We start from the raw sequence: 20,518 nt of genomic DNA, 5'->3' as shown, positions 1-20,518 counted from the left end.
TACTTCCCCATAATGACATATCTCAGCCTTCAGGTGGCCTCCTGACAGGGGTCTCCCTCTGGCAATTTCTTACCCTGCCATTGGTTTAAACTTTGGAGCATTCCAGAAGATGCTGAATTCAATTTAAGAATGGAGAAAAGGATTTCACAAAGCTATTTTGAGTTTTCTTCTTATAATTAAGCCCAAAGGTAAGCATACACAGAATGAAGGGTCACATCTCTGCGATAATATATAGAAAAGTATGTGAAGGAATAAACACAAGATCTTTAGGCCTTACTTTCCATCTAGGCTTTGTCCTCTCCCTCCTCTAACCACACAATCATTAATGAACCATGTTGAGGCCAGGCTTATATCCCCTCAAGGCCCTTTTTACCATTTCTCTCTCTCCTCAACTCTGGCTGTCATATGATTTCCAGAGCCAGCTCCTGCCTTTGTTCTAGAATACCATCCTTGGGTTATTGGACCTATTTTGTCTTTACACCCAAAGATCCAGACATGCCTAGGGTTTATACTTTCCTACTTCTACCGAATAAAGACATTTAACTTCATGACTGTCAGATATGATACTTACAGTCCAACTAACACTCTAATTTGTAGTATAGTGCTCCCCTGTGTGATGCATATGAATGATTTTGGCAGAGATCATTCAAAATCCAGGATTTTGCCAGAGATCATTCTTCCTTGGTTTACCTACCAACCCCTCGATTCTGTCTTCCCACTCCTTCATGGAGTTCTCCTTAGAACAGTTCCTTATTGCTTATATGAACCTCATGTTCTTTTGTGGGGAGCCAACTCATAACATTTCTGGTTTTGGTGATCTACTTCTTGATTCAGTAGTGTTTGGAATCAACAAACTAAGGGTTCTCTTTCTAGCTCCAGGAAAACCCTCTATCAGAGGCTGTCAGCACTCAGCCCACACCTCCCCAGGGCATCTCCTAATTTTAGGCTTTATAGTTCCAGGTGATTTGACTGTCAACAGCCAGCACTTACATCTTTGTTGGAGGGTTCAGGGAAAGCAGCCATCTAAAGAGGGCCCAAGAGCCTGGAACTTGTCTCGGACAAGATTTAGTCCAAGAGAGATGAATGAAATGGCAGGAATACTTTTATTTTTTCCCTTGATTAGAACAGCTAAGATAGGACCTATAGTATTTTCAGAGGTCCTCTGCCATATCAACCTGTTTATCTTTTAGGACTTTACATGGAATCACACCTTTGCTTAGCCTCCTCTTGCCCATCCTACCTCTCTACTATCCTATGGAGTTTTGCTTGGCTGTGCATCCTCACTCAAATTCTCATGTTAGGCTAGGCTTTAAGAAGCAGACCCCATGCACTCCATGCTCCTGACCAGCTTGTAAGCCACCTGAATCTTTCATAGACAGCACCTGCTTCTCACCACAAACCTCAATGTACTTCACGGTAAGTTCCATCCACACCAGTGATGCTGCCAACTACCTCCTCAGTCAGCATCTGAGCAAACCTCTATTGGGCTATTTTGACCATGAGGATGTGGCCTTAAGACATGAAAACACATTCTCTGGGACTAGACAGAATTAATGAAGGCACCAAAATCATCCAAATTGCTATTTGGGTATCAACTGCATCCTCTTACCAGTAACAAATGGGGTCACACCCTGAATACCTCGACAAACATCAGACCCTCACCCTTCTGGATCCACATACCCTAGGCTCTGAAAACCATAAATATGCTCATCCCAGTGATTTCCTACAGAACCAATTCCTGAAGGCAAAAGGCCTCAAGAACATAGCTATGACCTGGCAAGATGGTACAGACAAAAGAGCCTCAGATTAGCTTATCTAGCCTGAGATTCTGAGAAACAGCCTCAGGTGTGACTGGACTTGAACCACATGAACTCAGAAATCTTCACTACTAGCTTTCCTATGTTAAATGCTCATTATCCAGTGTCTTACTGTTTTTGTGTCTCAAAGTAATTGGCTATGTTTCCACTAGATTCAAATAAACCCTTAGATATATATCCCCCAAATCCTACCCATCAAGTTACACTCTGAGTTGAAGATATAGCCATGTAGTATTTGGTCCCTAGGAGTTACAATACCTATAACCAATGGGAAGAAGGAATATGGCTCCTGTGACCCACCTGTAGTTGGATGCCTCATTTCCCTACAAACTGAGGCAGATTAGAGTTTCTGACCCCAGGAAAGAAAGTCTTCCACCATATAGAATGCCTTACAGAGGACATAAACTAACAATTAGTCATACTAGGCACCTCATGGCCGTAGGTCAATAGGCCAAGAGAAGAGTTACAGATAGGTCAGGTGTCAATGACATGGATCATGAAAAAATAGACTTCTATGACACGGGGGGGTGGGGGTTACAGATAGGTTTATGAATCAGGTGCCTTAATACCACTATGGTTGGGACAAAGTATAGTTACTATAGCAGTGATGACCTCATAAGAAAAAGGTGACCAGGTATCTAGAACTCTCATTCTGGGAAACCTACTGGTTAAGCATCCTGATCCAAACTACTGGTAGAAGCAGAGGGGAATCCAGAACAGGTAAAGAATGTCTATGTATTAGAGTTTAAGGATGAGTTACACTGTGGTAAAGTAGATTGTCACACTTAACGTTTCCCTTAGGTTGATGCAAAATGGTAACAAGACAAGTAAGTTTAGTAAGGGGCGAAATTGGATCCAAATGTTTAAGAGGTAAACTTAGTAGATAATCTGTTCTTGCTGATTTATGCAGGTCACCCAAAGTTGCCTGTCAACAGTTCCACAGGCCAGTGGCTTCCTGTGTCTCTCTGCCCAAGTTCTTCTGCCATAAGGCCCTGTTTGCCAAGAGTGCTAGGACAGAGTCCCCCAAGAAGAACCCTCAGCCAGGGAGGAAGATTGGGCATCCTACCCTTTGGCAGTCTTCAAAATGTTGTTCCTCAGAACTATCCCACCAGAAGGTTCTGATCAGAACTAGCCCGAATTACCACAGTGGTTACCTACTCACTAGTGTAGTCACAGGTATACCTGCTATCCCTGCCTCACTTCTCTAACTCACTGTTTCCTCATAACACCTCAATAAATTACTGCCTCCAAGATTCATTTCTCAAGTTCTACATTTTTATAGAACACAAAGTAGAAAAGAAATCTTGATTACCTGATTTTACTTCAAAATAGTCTTAACCCTATGGTGATTCAAATTACTGACATTTAACTGGTGGTGGTAAAGAGATGATGTCATTTTAGGTAGAGAAGGACTGTAACATTTTTGTCCACCTTAGCATTGGATAGATTTAGGCAGGCTGAGCTTTTATGTCTGTTTTTTGCCTCTCGTATATAAGTGACTAGTCTTAGCCATTACAAAAGCTGTGTTATGGCATCAAAATAGAGGACTTAACCTTGTTCCTCTTTCTCCTTCTGGACTTTACAGAAGCTTCTTTTGGTAGAAGGGAAAGTTTAAAATGGACTTTATTTCATCAACAAAGTTTTCAGTTAAGTTACATGTTTGGTTTTACACAGAATACCAGTTTGGCTTTAAGATCTCAAAGATAGCTCTGCAGCTCAGTGGTGTCTTCATGGACCCAGGATATTCCCATCAACTCTATCATTTTTTTTTCAGCATAACAGTATTCCTTGTTTTTGCACCACACCCAGTGCTCCATGCAATCCATGCCCTCTCTAATACCCACCACCTGGTTCCCCCAACCTCCCACCCCCCACCCCTTGAAACCCCTCAGATTGTTTTTCAGAGTCCATAGTCTCTCATGGTTCACCTCCCCTTCCAATTTCCCTCAACTCCCTTCTCCTCTCTAACTCCCCTTTTCCTCCATGCTACTTGTTATGCTCCACAAATAAGCGAAACCATATGAAAATTAACTCTCTCTGCTTGACTTCTTTCACTCAACATAATCTCCTCCAGTCCTGTCCATGTTGCTACAAAAGTTGGGTATTCATCCTTTCTGATGGAGGCATAATACTCCATAGTGTATATGGACCACATCTTCCTTATCCATTCGTCCATTGAAGGGCATCTTGGTTCTTTCCACAGTTTGGCGACCATGGCCATTGCTGCTATAAACATTGGGGTACAGATGGCCCTTCTTTTCACTCCATCTGTATCTTTGGGGGAAATACCCAGTAGTGCAATGGCAGGGTCATAGGGAAGCTCTATTTTTTTTTAAATTTATTTGTCAGAGAGAGAGGGAGAGAGAGCAAGCACAGGCAGACGAATGGCAGGCAGAGGCAGAGGGAGAAGCAGGCTCCCCACCAAGCAAGGACCCTGATGTGGGACTCGATCCCAGGACGCTGGGATCATGACCTGAGCCGAAGGCAGCTGCTTAACCAACTGAGCCACCCAGGCGTCCCAGGGAAGCTCTATTTTTAATTTCTTGAGGAATCTCCACACTGTTCTCCAAAGTAGCTACACCAACTTGCATTCCCACCAACCATGGAAGAGGGTTCCCCTTTCTCCACATCCCCTCCAAAACATGTTGTTTCCTGTCTTGCTAATTTTGGCCATTCTAACTGGTGTAAGGTGATATCGCAATGTGGTTTTAATTTGAATCTCCCTGATGGCTAGTGATGATGAACATTTTTTCATGTGTCTGATAGCCATTTGTATGTCTTCATTGGAGAAGTGTCTGTTCATATCTTCTGCCATTTTTTGATATGATTGTCTGTTTTGTGTGTGCTGAGTTTGAGGAGTTCTTTATAGATCCTGGATATCAACCTTTTGTTTGTACTGTCATTTGCAAATATCTTCTCCCATTCCGTGGGTTGCCTCTTTGTTTTCTTGACTGTTTCCTTTGCTGTGCAGAAACTTTTGATTTTGATGAAGTCCCAAAAGTTTATTTTGGCTTTCATTTCCTTTGCCTTTGAAGACATATCTTGAAAGAAGTTGCTGTGGCTGATATCGAAGAGGTTATTGCCTATGTTCTCCTCTAGGATTCTGATGGATTCCTGTCTCATGTTGAGGTCTTTTATCCATTTTGAGCTTGTCTTTGTGTACGGTATAAGAGGGTCCTCTCAATTGATGCAGAAAAAGCATTTGACAAAATCCAGCATCCGTTCCTTATTAAAACGCTTCAAAGTATAGGGATAGAGGGAACATTCCTGAACTTCATCAAATCTATCTATGAAAGACCCACAGCAAATATCATCCTCAATGGGAAAAAGCTTGCAGCCTTCCCGTTGAGATCAGGAACACGACAAGGATGCCACTCTCACCACTCTTGTTCAACATAGTATTAGAAGTTCTAGCAACAGCAATCAGACAACAAAGAGAAATAAAAGGTTTCCAAATTGGCAATGAAGAAGTCAAACTCTCTCTCTTTGCAGGTGACATGATTCTTTATATGGAAAACCCAAAAGACTCCACCCCCAAACTACTAGAACTCATACAGCAATTCAGTAATGCAGCAGGATACAAAGTCAATATACAGAAATCAGTGGCTTTCTTATACACTAATAACGAAAATACAGAAAGGGAAATTAGAGAATAGATTCAATTTACTATAGCACCAAGAACCATAAGATACCTGGGAATAAACATAACCAAAGAGGTAAAGGATCTGTACTCCAGGAACTATAGAAGACTCATGAAAGAAATTGAAGAAGACACAAAAAGATGGAAGACCATTCCATGCTCTTGGATTGGAAGAATAAACGTTAAAATGTCTATACTGCCTAGAGCAATCTATACTTTTAATGCCATTCCGATCAAAATTCTACCAGTATTCTTCAAAGAGCTGGAGCAAATAATCCAGAAATTTGTATGGAATCAGAAGAGACCCCGAATCGGTAAGGAAATGTTGAAAAACAAAAATAAAACTGGGGGCATCACGTTATCTAATTTCAAGCTTTACTACAAAGCTGTGATCACCAAGACAGCATGGTACTGGCATAAAAACAGACCCATAGACCAGTGGAACAGAGTAGAGAGCCCAGATATGGACCCTCAACTCTATGGTCAAATAATCTTCGACAAAACAGGAGAAAATATACAGTGGAAAAAAGTCTCTTCAATAAATGGTGCTGGGAAAACTGGACAGCTATATGTAGAAGAATGAAACTCGACCATTTTCTTATACCATACACAAAGATAAACTCTATCATCTTTAAAATGGTGACTTGCCAGCCTACTTTTAATTCAGGCACAAAATGTAATGAGCTCCAGCTAGCACACAGACTTTGCAGACACAAATACAGAAAAGGTTTTCATTCCTATTTCTAAGTTGATTAAAATTCAAATAAAATATCTTCCCAGAAGCCCTCCAGTAGACTTATGGTTATGTCTCAGTAATTCTTTCTCAGCTCTTCTTAAAATCTACACTTAGCAATATAGTTTTCATTTTGTTGAAGGCAGACACACACACACACACACACACACACACACACACACACACACACACAGGAAATTGGTTAGCCAACCAATAACAAATACTATAGGAGTTCTGAACCTAATTTGAAAGGCCCAGGCTGAAAGTGGTAGGATTCAACTGTTTTTCTAGGGCACATATAGACCTGCTGTTATTGTTTATTAACTATTTCTTCAAGGCAAAGGAACCACAAATGCCACAACTACCTAGAGATCAATGGTAGTGGACTCTGGTATGATGGAGACTAGAACAGCACAAGGCACAAAATACTCTTCCTCTTCCACTCTAAAATCAGCTTTATGTCTGCCCATAAAGCTCTAGATAGAAGAACAGGTTAAGCTATTAATGCTGTCCACCATATTTTGCTTCAACTGATCCCAGACATCTGACCCAGAAAGGACAGTCACCAGCACAGCTATATTTCCATATAATGTATTCCCTAAGATTCATGCATCCAAGTACAAAACCCATGCCATGGACTCCAGAGCTGTCAGAAGGCCTATCATAGAAAGCAAGGTGATTTCCTGCTACTTCTTCCCTCCTCACCGGGACTGCCTGAATAACCCCACCCGAGCTTTTTCTTTACATCTTTACAAAGAAAGACAGATGGTTTTACATATATATATATATATATATATATATATATATATATATATATATAAAACTATTATACCTCATCTAAGCCAAGCAGGCAGGCCACACACTATTGCTTTACCTGAATGCCAGGGAAGTATCTTCAGTGGTAGAACTCTACTTGAACCTGGCAGAAGAAGGTTTCTAACCAGTAGAGTCAAAGTCAGATTTAGCCTAACCCAGCTATGTAACCTTAGAAGGGTTTGACAGGATCAGCCCACAGGCAGAGGATATCTGAGGAGGTGAACTATCTCATTACAAAATATATTGGTTCCAAATCTAAGAGGCCTTCTTTAAATATAGAGGGGCACAACATGCCACTGGTCATCCAATATGTTCTTCTTTCCAGTAACAGAGTCCCTGGTATACAGGTCAACCTACAACTCACCAGCTAAGACTACATGACCAAGCTTTCACTAGTTGTGACCACATGACTAGAAACTAGGCAATGGTATGTTAACAAAAACTAAGTCCAAATGCCAGCCCATGCCTTTAGAAAGCTATGGACCTGTGACTTTGTGTTCTCTTCCTGCTGTCTGGAAAAAAAAGATGATCATAGTAAAACATCGTTAACAACTCAACAGGAAAACAGACTGGAGGATGCTTCAAAAAGATAGATTGATCCCAAATCTGATTAACCCGGCAGAACAAAACCACCCCTCTGGAGTAACTACTAACAAACTTTGAAGACGACAGACAAGTCATATCTTACGTCTTTTAAAATAGCTGAATATGGATATCCTAAGATGTATTTATAATACTAACGAACCTCTTTCCATGCAAGTCACCCTAACAAGAGTGTCAACAAGGGGGTTAACAAGAGGACTGTACCATACAGTCCTCTCCAGTGCAACACTCCAATAAGAACAATGGCCCAACCCCATCTTTTGTGATAATGTTGTACAAAAGAATCTCCTATAGCAATTAGAACAGACAATTACATGGAGATTAGTGTTATCTTCTTTAGTTCCTTCTTACAAGCACTTTCTGCCATGAGGATTCATCAAAACCATAGTTCTGCCAGTTCTTCATTCCTTGGTATTAGTGACACTACAAGACAAGTTCTGAGTTAGGAAAAAGAAACCTTCAATATCTCACTTATATTTAGAATCTAAAAAGGCCAAATGCAGTAAAACCAGAACTGTGATTACCAAGGGCAGCCAAGTAAGGGAAATGGGGAAATGTTGGCTAAGGAGTACCAAGTTGCAGTTCTGTAAGATGAGAAATTGTATAGATCGAACATCATGGAAACTACATTTTTTTTAAAGATTTTATTTATTTATTTGACAGAGAGATCACAAGGAGACGGAGAGGCAGGCAGAGAGAGAGAGAGGGAAGCAGGCTCCCCGGTGAGCAGAGAGCCCGATGCAGGACTCGATCCCAGGACCCTGAGATCATGACCTGAGCCGAAGGCAGTGGCTTAACCCACTGAGCCACCCAGGCGCCCCTGGAAACTACATTTTAATACCGTATTGATTACTAGAAATTTGCTAAGAGTGCATCAAGTACTTGCACTGGAAATAAAGCATTTTATGTAAGAAGTTCTATTAGCTTGACTGATTGTTTGATTGTACTTATATAGTAAATTATGTCCTACCCCTTAACATTTTTAAATATTAAAAGAAATGGGCTCTAGGGCCCATATCGATCACCCAGGCCACTTAGCTTCCTTCTACCATCTGACCCATTACCACGTTGGTAAAAATGATAAAGGAGGGACTTTGAGGAAATATATCCCCAGATGTTGATCAACTCTATTATACCAGTGAATACCCATAGCTTTAATTACAGCTCCAATGAACAGAGGGGCAATTTGAACATCGAAAGTCAAAGACAGACAAGTCTCAAGTAGAGAAACCATGCAGAATCCAGAAGGACATTAATGCTGAAGAACAGAAAGCTAAGGGGAAACAATGGTCAGGCCACAGGGGAGGACTATAAGGACCTATGCCCAAGCCCTATTGTTTTATCTAAACACAAGGGGTAGAAAGTACCAAGTCTTAGCACCTCATGTTGTAGCCAAATTGTAGAAGAACTTAGTAGCTTATTCAAACCTCAGGAAGAACTCACAGATCAAATTGAAAGCAGCAAGAACACCATCTTTCCCTCTGCCCCAAGAGTCTCCACATACCTGGTTCTCAGCCTTATTTTCTTTAGTCTCCCTATCCAGTAATCATTTGGAGCTTTTGGAGATCATGCTATGATACAAGTTTCCACCATTTAATTCACCAATATTGATTGTAGACTGCATTCACATGAATCCTTTCATGAACACCTGTCCCTTCCAGGTAGAGATGCTTCTCATACCCTTCTGTAGTAGATAGAATAACCACCCCCCAAACTCTACATCCTAACTCCTACAACTTGTTACTATACCATGGTTATACATCAGGGAGCAAAGACTACAAATGGAATTAAGTTTGGTAATCATAAAAATCAGATTATCCCAGCAGGAGCAGTAGAATCATAAGGGTCTTTAAACATGGAAAAAGGAGACAGAAGAGTCAGTTCCAGAGTGATGCAATGTAAAAAATGCTTAGCTAGCCATCATTGATTTTAGAAGTGGTTATGGGCCAAAGTTAAGGGCAGTCTGTAGTAGCTGGAGAGGTCAAGAAAGTGGGTTTAATCCCCAGTCTAAAACCTCTAAATCAAGTATGCAGCTAATTTAATCTAGTGAGACTGGTTTTAGTTCTAAATTCCCCAATTTTAAGATATATACTATTCTTATTTAAATTCAATTAGCCAGGGTATAGTACATCATTGGTTTTTAATGTTCAGTTATTGATTAGTTCAGTCTAACACCCAGTGTTCATTATATCAGGTGCCCTCTTTAATGCCCATCACCCAGTTACCCCTTCTCCCCCTCCACCTTCCTTTCTGCAACCCCCAGTTTCCTAGAGTCAAATTTCTCATATGGTTTGTCTCTCTCTGATTTCTTCCCATTCAGTTCCCTCTACCCTTATTTTCCTCTCCACTATTCCTTATGTTCCACATAGGAGTGAAACCATAGGACAGTTGTGTTTCTCTGACTTATTTCACTTAGCATAACACCCTCCAGTTCCATCTATGTTGATGTAAATGGTAGATATTCATCCTTTCTGATAGCTGAGTAATATTCCATTCTATACATGAACCACATCTTTATCCATTCATCTGTTGAAGGACATCTTAGCTCTTTCCACATTTTGGCTATTGTGGACATTGCTGCTATGAACATTGGTGTGCATGTGCTCCTTTTCACTACATCTATCTTTGGGGTAAATACCCAGTAGTGCAACTGTGGGGTCATAGGGTCGCTTTATTTTTAATGTCCTGAAGAACCTCCACAGTAGTTTTTTTAGAGTGGTGTACCAGCTTGCATTCCCACCAACAGTATGAGAGGGTTCCCTTTTCTCAATATCCTTGCCAGCATTTGATGTTCCCAGTCTTGTTAATTTTAGCCATTGTGGCTGGTGTAAGGTGGTATCTCTGCAGTTTTGATCCCTGATGCCAAGGGATATGGAGCATTTTCTCATATGTCTGCTGGCTATTTGTAGGTCTTCTTTGGAGAAATATCCGTTCAAGTCTTCTGCCCATTTCTTTTTTTTTTAAGATTTTATTTATTTATCAGAGAAAGAGAGAGAGGGAAAGAGAGCGAGCACAGGCAGACAGAATGGCAGGCAGAGGCAGAGGGAGAAGCAGGCTCCCTGCCAAGCAAGGAGCCCAATGTGGGACTCGATCCCAGGATGCTGGGATCATGACCTGAGCCGAAGGCAGCTGCTTAACCAACTGAGCCACCCAGGCGTCCCCTTCTGCCCATTTCTTGACTGGATTATTTGTTCTTTGGGTGTTGAATTTGAGAAGTTCTTTATATGTCATGGATACCAGCTCTTTATCTGTAATGTCCTTTGCAAATATCCTCTCCCACTCCATAGGTTGCCTCTTAGTTTTGTTGACTGTTTCCTTCGCTGTGCAGAAGCTTTTTGTCTTGAAGTCCCAAAAGTTCATTTTTGCTTTTGTTTCCCTCGCCTTTAGAGATGTATCTTTTTTTTTAAATTTTTTAGTTCTATTCAGCGTAACAGTATTCCTTGTTTTTGCACCACACCCAGTGCTCCATGCAATCCATGCCCTCTCCAATACCCACCACCTGGTTCCCCAAAACTCCCACCCCCTGCCCCTTCAAAACCCTCAGATTGTTTTTCAGAGTCCATAGTCTCTCATGGTTCACCTCCCCTTCCAATTTCCCTCAACTCCCTTCTCCTCTCTAACTCCCCTTTTCCTCCATGCTACTTGTTATGCTCCACAAATAAGTGAAACCATATGATAATTAACTCTCTCTGCTTGACTTCTTTCACTCAGCATAATCTCTTCCAGTCCCGTCCATGTTGCTACAAAAGTTGGGTATCCATCCTTTCTGATGGAGGCATAATATTCCATAGTGTATATGGACCACATCTTCCTTATCCATTCCTCCGTTGAAGGACATCTTGGTTCTTTCCACACTTTGGCGACCGTGACCATTGCTGCTATAAACATTGGGGTACAGATGGCCCTTCTTTTCACTCCATCTGTATCTTTGGGGGAAATACCCAGTAGTGCAATGGCAGGGTCATAGGGAAACTCTATTTTTAATTTCTTGAGGAATCTCCACACTGTTCTCCAAAGTTAGCTACACCAACTTGCATTCCCACCAACCATGGAAGAGGGTTCCCCTTTCTCCACATCCCCTCCAACACATGTTGTTTCCTGTCTTGCTAATTTTGGCCATTCTAACTGGTGTAAGGTGATATCGCAATGTGGTTTTAATTTGAATCTCCCTGATGGCTAGTGATGATGAACATTTTTTCATGTGTCTGATAGCCATTTGTATGTCCTCATTGGAGAAGTGTCTGTTCATATCTTCTGCCCATTTTTTGATATGACTGTCTGTTTTGTGTGTGTTGAGTTTGAGGAGTTCTTTATAGATCCTGGATATCAACCTTTTGTTTGTACTGTCATTTGAAAATATCTTCTCCATTCCGTGGGTTGCCTCTTTGTTTTCTTGACTGTTTCCTTTGCTGTGCAGAAACTTTTGATTTTGATGAAGTCCCAAAAGTTCATTTTCGCTTTTGTTTCCTTTGCCTTTGGAGACATATCTTGAAAGAAGTTGCTGTGGCTGATATCGAAGAGGTTATTGCCTATATTCTCCTCTAGGATTCTGATGGATTCCTGTCTCACGTTGGCTTTCTTATACACTAACAATGAAAATACAGAAAGGGAAATTAGAGAATAGATTCCATTTACTATAGCACCAAGAACCATAAGATACCTGGGAATAAACATAACCAAAGAGGTAAAGGATCTGTACTCGAGGAACTACAGAAGACTCATGAAAGAAATTGAAGAAGACACAAAAAGATGGAAGACCATTCCATGCTCTTGGATTGGAAGAATAAACGTTGTTAAAATGTCTATACTGGGAGAGGAGTCAAGATGGCGGAGAAGTAGCAGGCTGAGACTACTTCAGGTAGTGGGAGATCAGCTAGATAGCTTATCTAAAGATTGCAAACACCTACAAATCCAGGGAGATCGAAGAGAAGAAGAACAGCAATTCTAGAAACAGAAAATCAACCACTTTCTGAAAGGTAGGACTGGCGGAGAAGTGAATCCAAAGCGACGGGAAAATAGACCACAGGGGGAGGGGCCTGCTCCCGGCAAGCGGCAGAGCAACGGAGCACAAAATCGGGACTTTTAAAAGTCTGTTCCTTTGAGGGACATAGCTCCAGAGGCTTAACCAGGGTGAACCCCGTGCGGGGCAGCGTGGCCTCAGGTCCCGCAGGGTTACAGAAGGATCGGGGTGTCTGAGTGTCGCAGAGCTCACAGGTATTAGAACGGAGAAGCCGGCTACAGAGACAGAGCCGAGGAGTGACTCTCAGCTCGGGGTTACCTTGAACCGGTCACAGGCTCGGTCAGCTCGGAGCGTGGCCGGAGGCCAGGGTGGGGGGAGTCATTGGGCGCTGTTCTCTGGGGGTGAATTGAGGAGGGGGCCCCGGGCTCTCGGCTCCTCCAGGCCGGACACCGGGAGGCCACCATCTTCATTCCCGCCCTCCGGACTCTACGGAAAGCACTCAGGGAACAAAAGCTCCCGAAAGCGAACCCGAGCGGATTACTCAGCCTGGCCCCGGGTAAGGGCGGTGTAACTCCACCTGGGGCAAAGACACTGGAGAATCACTACAACAGGCCCCTCCCCCAGAAGATCAATGAGAAACCCAGCCAGGACCAAGTTCACCTACCAAGGAGTGTAGTTTCAGTACCAAGGAGAGCAGCGGAATTCCAGAGGAGGAGAAAGCATAACACGGAACTCATGGCTTTCTCCCCATGATTCTTTAGCCTTGCAGTTAATTTAATTTCTTTTTTCTTTTTCAATTTTTTTTCTTCTTCTGCTAAATTTTTTTAACTTTTACCCTTTTCTTTTTTAACATTTTTTAACTAGTTTATCTAATATATATATTTTTTTTCCTTTTTAAACTTTTTCTTTATTGGTTTTCTTTTTTTAATTTTTTTTTCTTTCTGAACCTCTTTTTATCCCCTTTCTCACCCTCATGATTTGGGATCTCTTCTGATTTGGTTAAAGCATATTTTAATGGGGTTGTTGCCACCCTTTTAGTATTTTACTAGCTCCTTCATATACTCTTATCTGGACAAAATGACAAGGCGGAAAAATTCACCACAAAACAAGAACAAGAGGCAGTACCAAAGGCTAGAGACCTAATCAATACAGACATTGGTAATATGTCAGATGCAGAGTTCAGAATGACGATTCTCAAGGTTCTAGCAGGGCTCGAAAAAGGCATGGAAGATATTAGAGAAACCCTCTCGGGAGATATAAAAGCCCTTTCTGGAGAAATAAAAGAACTAAAATCTAACCAAGTTGAAATCAAAAAAGCTATTAATGAGGTGCAAACAAAAATGGAGGCTCTCACTGCTAGGATAAATGAGGCAGAAGAAAGAATTAGCGATATAGAAGACCAAATGACAGAGAATAAAGAAGCTGAGCAAAGGAGGGACAAACAGCTACTGGATCACGAGGGGAGAATTCGAGAGATAAGTGACACCATAAGACGAAACAACATTAGAATAATTGAGATTCCAGAAGAAGAGGAAACAGAGAGGGGAGCAGAAGGTATATTGGAGAGAATTATTGGAGAGAATTTCCAATATGGCAAAGGGAACAATCCTTATATCAGATCAATTAGATTTTAAGCCAAAGACTACAATAAGAGATGAGGAAGGACACTATATCATACTCAAAGGGTCTGTCCAACAAGAAGATCTAACAATTTTAAATATCTATGCCCCTAACGTGGGAGCAGCCAACTATATAAACCAATTAATAACAAAATCAAAGAAACACATCGACAATAATACAATAATAGTAGGGGACTTTAACACTCCCCTCACTGAAATGGACAGATCATCCAAGCAAAAGATCAACAAGGAAATAAAGGCCTTAAATGACACACTGGACCAGATGGACATCACAGATATATTCAGAACTTTTCATCCCAAAGCAACAGAATACACATTCTTCTCTAGTGCACATGGAACATTCTCCAGAATAGATCACATTCTTGGTCCTAAATCAGGTCTCAACCATTATCAAAAGATTGGAATCATTCCCCGCATATTTTCAGACCACAATGCTCTGAAGCTAGAACTCAATCACAAGAGGAAATTTGGAAAGAACCCAAATACATGGAGACTAAACAGCATCCTTCTAAAGAATGAATGGGTCAACCAGGAGGTTCAGAGAACCCCCCTCAAGATCAATAAGAATAGGTCCACACCCCGTCACCTAATAAGGATTGCCACTCCTGCTTTCTTCTGATGTCCATTAGCATGGTAAATTTTTTCCACCCCCTCACTTTAAATCTGGAGGTGTCTTCAGGTTTAAGATGAGTTTCTTGTAGGCAACATATAGATGGGTTTTGTTTTTCTATCCATTCTGATACCCCGTGTCTTTTGATTTGGGCATTTAACCCATTAACATTCAGGGTAAGTATTGAGAGATATGAATTTAGTGCCATTGTACTGCCTGTAAGGTGACTGTTATTGTATATTGTCTCTGTTTCTTTCTGATCTACTTCTTTTAGGGTCTCTCTTTGCTTAGAGGACCCCTTTCAATATTTCCTGTAAAGCTGGTTTGGTATTTGCAAATTCTTTCAGTTTTTGTTTGTCCTGGAAGCTTTTAATCTCTCCTTCTATTTTCAATGATAGCCTAGCTGGATATAGTATTCTTGGCTGCATGTTTTTCTCGTTTAGTACTCTGAATATATCATGCCAGCTCTTTCTGGCCTGCCAGGTCTCTGTGGATAAGTCTGCTGCCAATCTAATATTTTTACCATTGTATGTTACAGACTTCTTTTCCCGGGCTGCTTTCAGGATCTTTCTTTGTCACTAAGACTTGTAAATTTTGTCACTAAGACTTGGGAGGGAGACAAACCATAAGTGACTCTTAATCTCACAAAACAAACTGAGGGTTGATGGGGGTAGGGGGGGTGGGAGGGGGGGTGGGATTATGGACATTGGGGAGGGTATGTGCTATGGTGAGTGCTGTGAAGTGTGTAAACCTGGCGATTCACAGACCTGTACCCCTGGGGATAAAAATATATTATATGTTTATAAAAAATAAAATTAAAAAAATAATAATAAAGAACTAGCTATCAAAAAAAAAGTCTATACTGCCTAGAGCAATCTATACTTTTAATGCCATTCTGATCAAAATTCCACCAGTATTTTTCAAAGAGCTGGAGCAAATAATCCAGAAATTTGTATGGGATCAGAAGAGACCCCGAATCGGTAAGGAAATATTGAAAAACAAACATAAAACTGGCGGCATCACGTTTCCTGATTTCAAGCTTTACTACAAAGCTGTGATCACCAAGACAGCATCGTACTGGCATAAAAACAGACCCACAGACCAGTGGAACTGAGTAGAGAGCCCAGATATGGACCTTCAACTCTATGGTCAAATAATCTTCGACAAAACAGGAAAAAATATACAGTGGAAAAAAGACAGTCTCTTTAATAAATGGTGCTGGGAAAACTGGACAGCTATATGTAGAAGAATGAAACTCAACCATTCTCTTACACCGTACACAAAAATAAACTCAAAATGGATAAAAGACCTCAACGTGAGGCAGGAATCCATCAAAATCCTAGAGATATATCTTTTAAGATTTTATTTATTTATTTGAGAGCAAGAGAGGGCAAGTGAAAGAGACCACGAGCCAGGGGAGGGTCAGAAGGAGAAGCAGACTCCCTGCTGAGCAGGGAGCCCAATGTGGGGTTCGAACCTGGGACCCCAGGGTCATGACCTGAGCTGAAGGTAGATGCTTAATGGACTGAGCCACCCAAGTGCCCCTAGAGATGTATCTTGCAAGAAGTTGTTTTGTCCAAGGTCAAAGGGGTTGCTGTCTGCATTCTCTAAGATTTTAATGGATTCCTATCTCACATTTAGATCTTTCATCCATTTTGAGTTTATTTTTGTGTATAGTGTAAGAATGGTCCAGTTTTCTTCTGCATGTGGTTGTCCAATTTTCCCAGCATGATTTATTGAAGAGACTGTCTGAGCTAGTATCTTTAAGATATCTATTTTAAGCCACTTTCTTGGTAATTCACTGTGGCAGTGAAAGGTGACCCACATCTTATTTCTATTAGGACATAATTATTCATACCAAGAAACTGGCAAGCAGGGAGAGGCCTATTGAACCTGACTTTTCTGCTAAGGAGTGACTAGCTCCACTGTCTCTCTACTTCCCAACAATACCAAATTGATGCTCATTCTGCAATGAGAAGCTTCATAATTACAGCCATCACCACCATCATGACCACCTTTCATGAGCAAGGAGTTAATAAGCTAGAGTGCTGCCCTCAGTGGACATCTTCCTTACTCCCACCCCACACTAACCCAGAAGTAGTCTCACAGTGCCACATAGAGCTCTCATTTGGATAGTGTAGATAGTTGAAAAGGTGATTCATTCATCAAAAAAATGTCAATTCAGAAGTTATGTGCATAATACTGGTTCATGTAAGAGGGTAATGAAGATTTTTAAATTGTATGTTTCCATGTTTATATTAGTACCTCTGGTACTAATATAAAGTTTGTAAACTTGAAAAGTTTACAAACCTTGCTTTAGCAGGTTCTTCATTAAATTTTGGACAATTAAACCTCTTCAGCTTTAAATGAATATTAAGTCTTCACAAAAGCTCTTCAATATTCAAAGTGGATTCCTTTGCAAATCTAATAACCACATTTAAGGTTATGTTTTTCTTTAGAAATACTACTCCAATTCATTTATCAGCTGTGACAACTTTTTTGGTGTATTGACACGAGTAGACTACAGTCCCCTTTCAGATACTAAGTGGGGGTAACAAGGTATTTTACAGATTTAACTAAAGTCAACTGGAGTCAGGCTTTAAGAAAGTGAAATTACCTTAGACAATCTCATGAGCCTGAGAGCAGTTGTATCACCTTGAGATCAAGGCTGTGGTTTTCTGAAGAGAGAAGAAATTCTAATAGTTTCATCTGTGTTCAGATTTCATCCTGATCATGATTTTTCATTTCCTGGTGCCTATGGACAGTTGGTTTGGTATAAACCATTTAGATTTAGCAAGTCCAGATCATCAAAAGATGATTTTTTCATCTTGACTGCCTGCTCTATTTTCAGACTTGGTTTGCAAGATCTTCCCAGTTGTGTATCTATATAATGGTTTTTATACTATGTATATATATGTAGACACATATTTTACTGGTTCTGCTTCTCTGGCATAAACCTGACTGATGAAACTCCCAATCTTACATGGGACCTTAAGTAAGAAAGGGTTCTGCTGCAGGTTCAGACTGTGGGCCACAATCCTGAACTATTGTCATATGACGGAGAAACAGTGCTGGAAGAGATAAGTAGTACATACTTGATTGGACTCAAACAGATCCAGAGATTAGGCAGAAACAGGCAGTCTGGTTGCTCTGCATCTACATTCAGCTCAAATTTGTGCACCTTGAAGATGGGGAGGAAGAGGAGTTGATCACATTTCTGAAGGAATATTATAACTTTAAGATCAAGAAGTCTGGATAAGAAGTGCTCAAGGAAATAGGCACAAAACTCTATATGTGTGTCTCATCAGTGACAGTAGCCATGGTAGAGGCAGCACTAATCAGTTAAGTTGAGCACCATCACCTTGAATCAAGGACTCATTTTACAGTTGAAGAGGATAGGACAAGGGACACATGACCATAGTACCCACTGATCCATAAATATACACATTACCAAGAAGCTGGTCTTAGAGTCAGTTTGTAGGAATGCCTTCCTAAAGGCTCAAGTTGCCAACTTAGTAGTAAACTATGGATCTGTGACACTGTCCTCCTAAATGCCCTCTACAACATGAGCAAATGGCTACTATATGGTACTTTTTTCTCATGCCTATGTGTTCTATGTATTTGTGACCAAGTGGTAGAAGTCATGTTAACTCCTCTTACCATCACTCCCAGTGATCCACTGGAGGAAGTGGTGCTTAAGACTCTATGAGATTGTATGTGGTCCTCTGTAAGGGATTGAGAGAGCTTACAAAAGACAGTTCCAATAAACCCAGAGTTAGGTTCCTTTTGGTTATTTTGGTCTCCAGGCAGTAGCTCAGGAGGGAATGTAAGGGTTTGGTTTACTTACAAAGGTCATAAGTCCCAGCCTTCATGAGTTTGGACAGCTGCTACTAAATGGTGATAGAAATTAGCATGTCTACAACTTAAGACAATCACAGGGTATCTCGGTGCGTAGTGAGAATGGACAAGTTGCAGCAACTATTGCCTGACAGAATCCAGGTAACCAGTGGCTCAAGTCTCAGAGGGATACAGGTGTTGAGTTTTTCCACAGGGCTAGAAATCTAGTCCAGCAGAAATTTTGGCCAAGGGTAAGAGAAATCTATAATGATTGATAGAAATAATGTCAGTTACAACCCTGAGCTCAACTGCCAAAGCATGGGTAGAACTTGCAACCAACACTGTCATTTTAGGGATGGTGGCCACAACCAACTTGACACATAGGTAACTGAATGTACTCCAAACCAAGGAAGGGCATCAGCTTTGATGTTTCATTCACCCCATATCTCTGAGTTTACCTGCAGCTGAAGAATATAGTTCCACCACTTACCATCAACTTCCTGTCTCAGACACTCCCATCTTTGATTCTCGACCCAAGAGTTTTCTCCAGTACCACATGAGATTTCTCAACCCACTTATTGAAAGTCTGCTGGCAGAGCCAACCAACCAATGAACAACAGGAAACCGTAACTGGGTGATAAATACTTTCTTTCCCCAACCATTTATTTCATAGTTCTTTAGTCCCCAGTCACCTGAAGCAATTACTGTTATAGTCTCATTAGGATGCCTTTGTAGCTTCACTGGATCTACTGTCACTTTCCTTACTCCTTCATTTGTTTCCTGTGGCCATCTCCCAAATAAAGCACTTAAATCTTCATCTCAGATTATGTTTATAGACAAATCCAGACTAGGGTACTTCTTCAAAATTGGCATGGCAGAGTCATAGGGTAGTCTACAAGTTACTATATAATCACTTATATTTGTCTTGATAATTTGTTTGGAACAACTATGGGAATAAATTGGAAGCATTAAATATCAACTGAAAAGTGGGCAAAGTGGAAGAATGCATGTTGACTGCATTTCCAGAGATGGATCTTTTCAGTCCTATCTGTAATTTACCTTGAATAAATGAAATGTTGAAGTGAATGACTTAAACATTTTATTCTATGAATTCCCCCTTAAATTATCTGCCACAAGCCTTACAAAAGAACTTTAAGATTCTTAATTTCAACATTTTAGCAACTAAATATTGAGATTAACAAGAAGTTATATATACTATTGATTTTATACCCATTAGTGATTTAGCATGTGTAGACTAATAGGTCTATGCTGGCCCCTAATGACTATCACATAGGCCAAACTTGAACCACAGCTATTTGGATCTTGACAGAACATCCATTGTGAACAGCCTTGAACACAAGAACTCTTAAGAGACTTATAATGTACCACTACTACAGGCCATCTCACTCACTTATTAGGGAGACTGTTGGGAGATTCTTTTCATTGCCTCTTGATGAAGTATTAACAGTTTCATGACCTCTGATTCTAGTCAAGAGTAGACCACACATCAACTAGCTCTGAAACAGTTGGCCATGGAATGTCAGGTTCACCTTTTTCTCGTTGGCCAGAGTCAGCTTTACATCAAGAACCAAAAGTCACAATCAAGGTTATGAAGAGCTAGCATCACCAGTCTAGGTCTCTCATGAGAGGAGGATGAGTGAGATAAGCCTTGAATCCCAGGTCTCAGGTCCAGATAGAGCTACTGCAGGGACATATCTTGATAATACTAAGTAGAAAATTTTAGTGGTTAAAATGAAGTGGTCCTTGGGGCACCCGGCTGGCTCTGTTGGTAGAGCATGTGATCCTGGGGTCATGATTTCAAGCCCCATGTTGGACATAGAGATTACTTTAAAAGAGAGGGA

This window comes from Lutra lutra, chromosome 2 (assembly GCF_902655055.1).
Source record: "Lutra lutra chromosome 2, mLutLut1.2, whole genome shotgun sequence".
NCBI classification, from domain to species: Eukaryota; Metazoa; Chordata; class Mammalia; order Carnivora; family Mustelidae; genus Lutra; species Lutra lutra.
The sequence above is the reverse complement of the archived record's forward strand: the minus strand, read 5'-3'. Positions refer to the sequence as shown.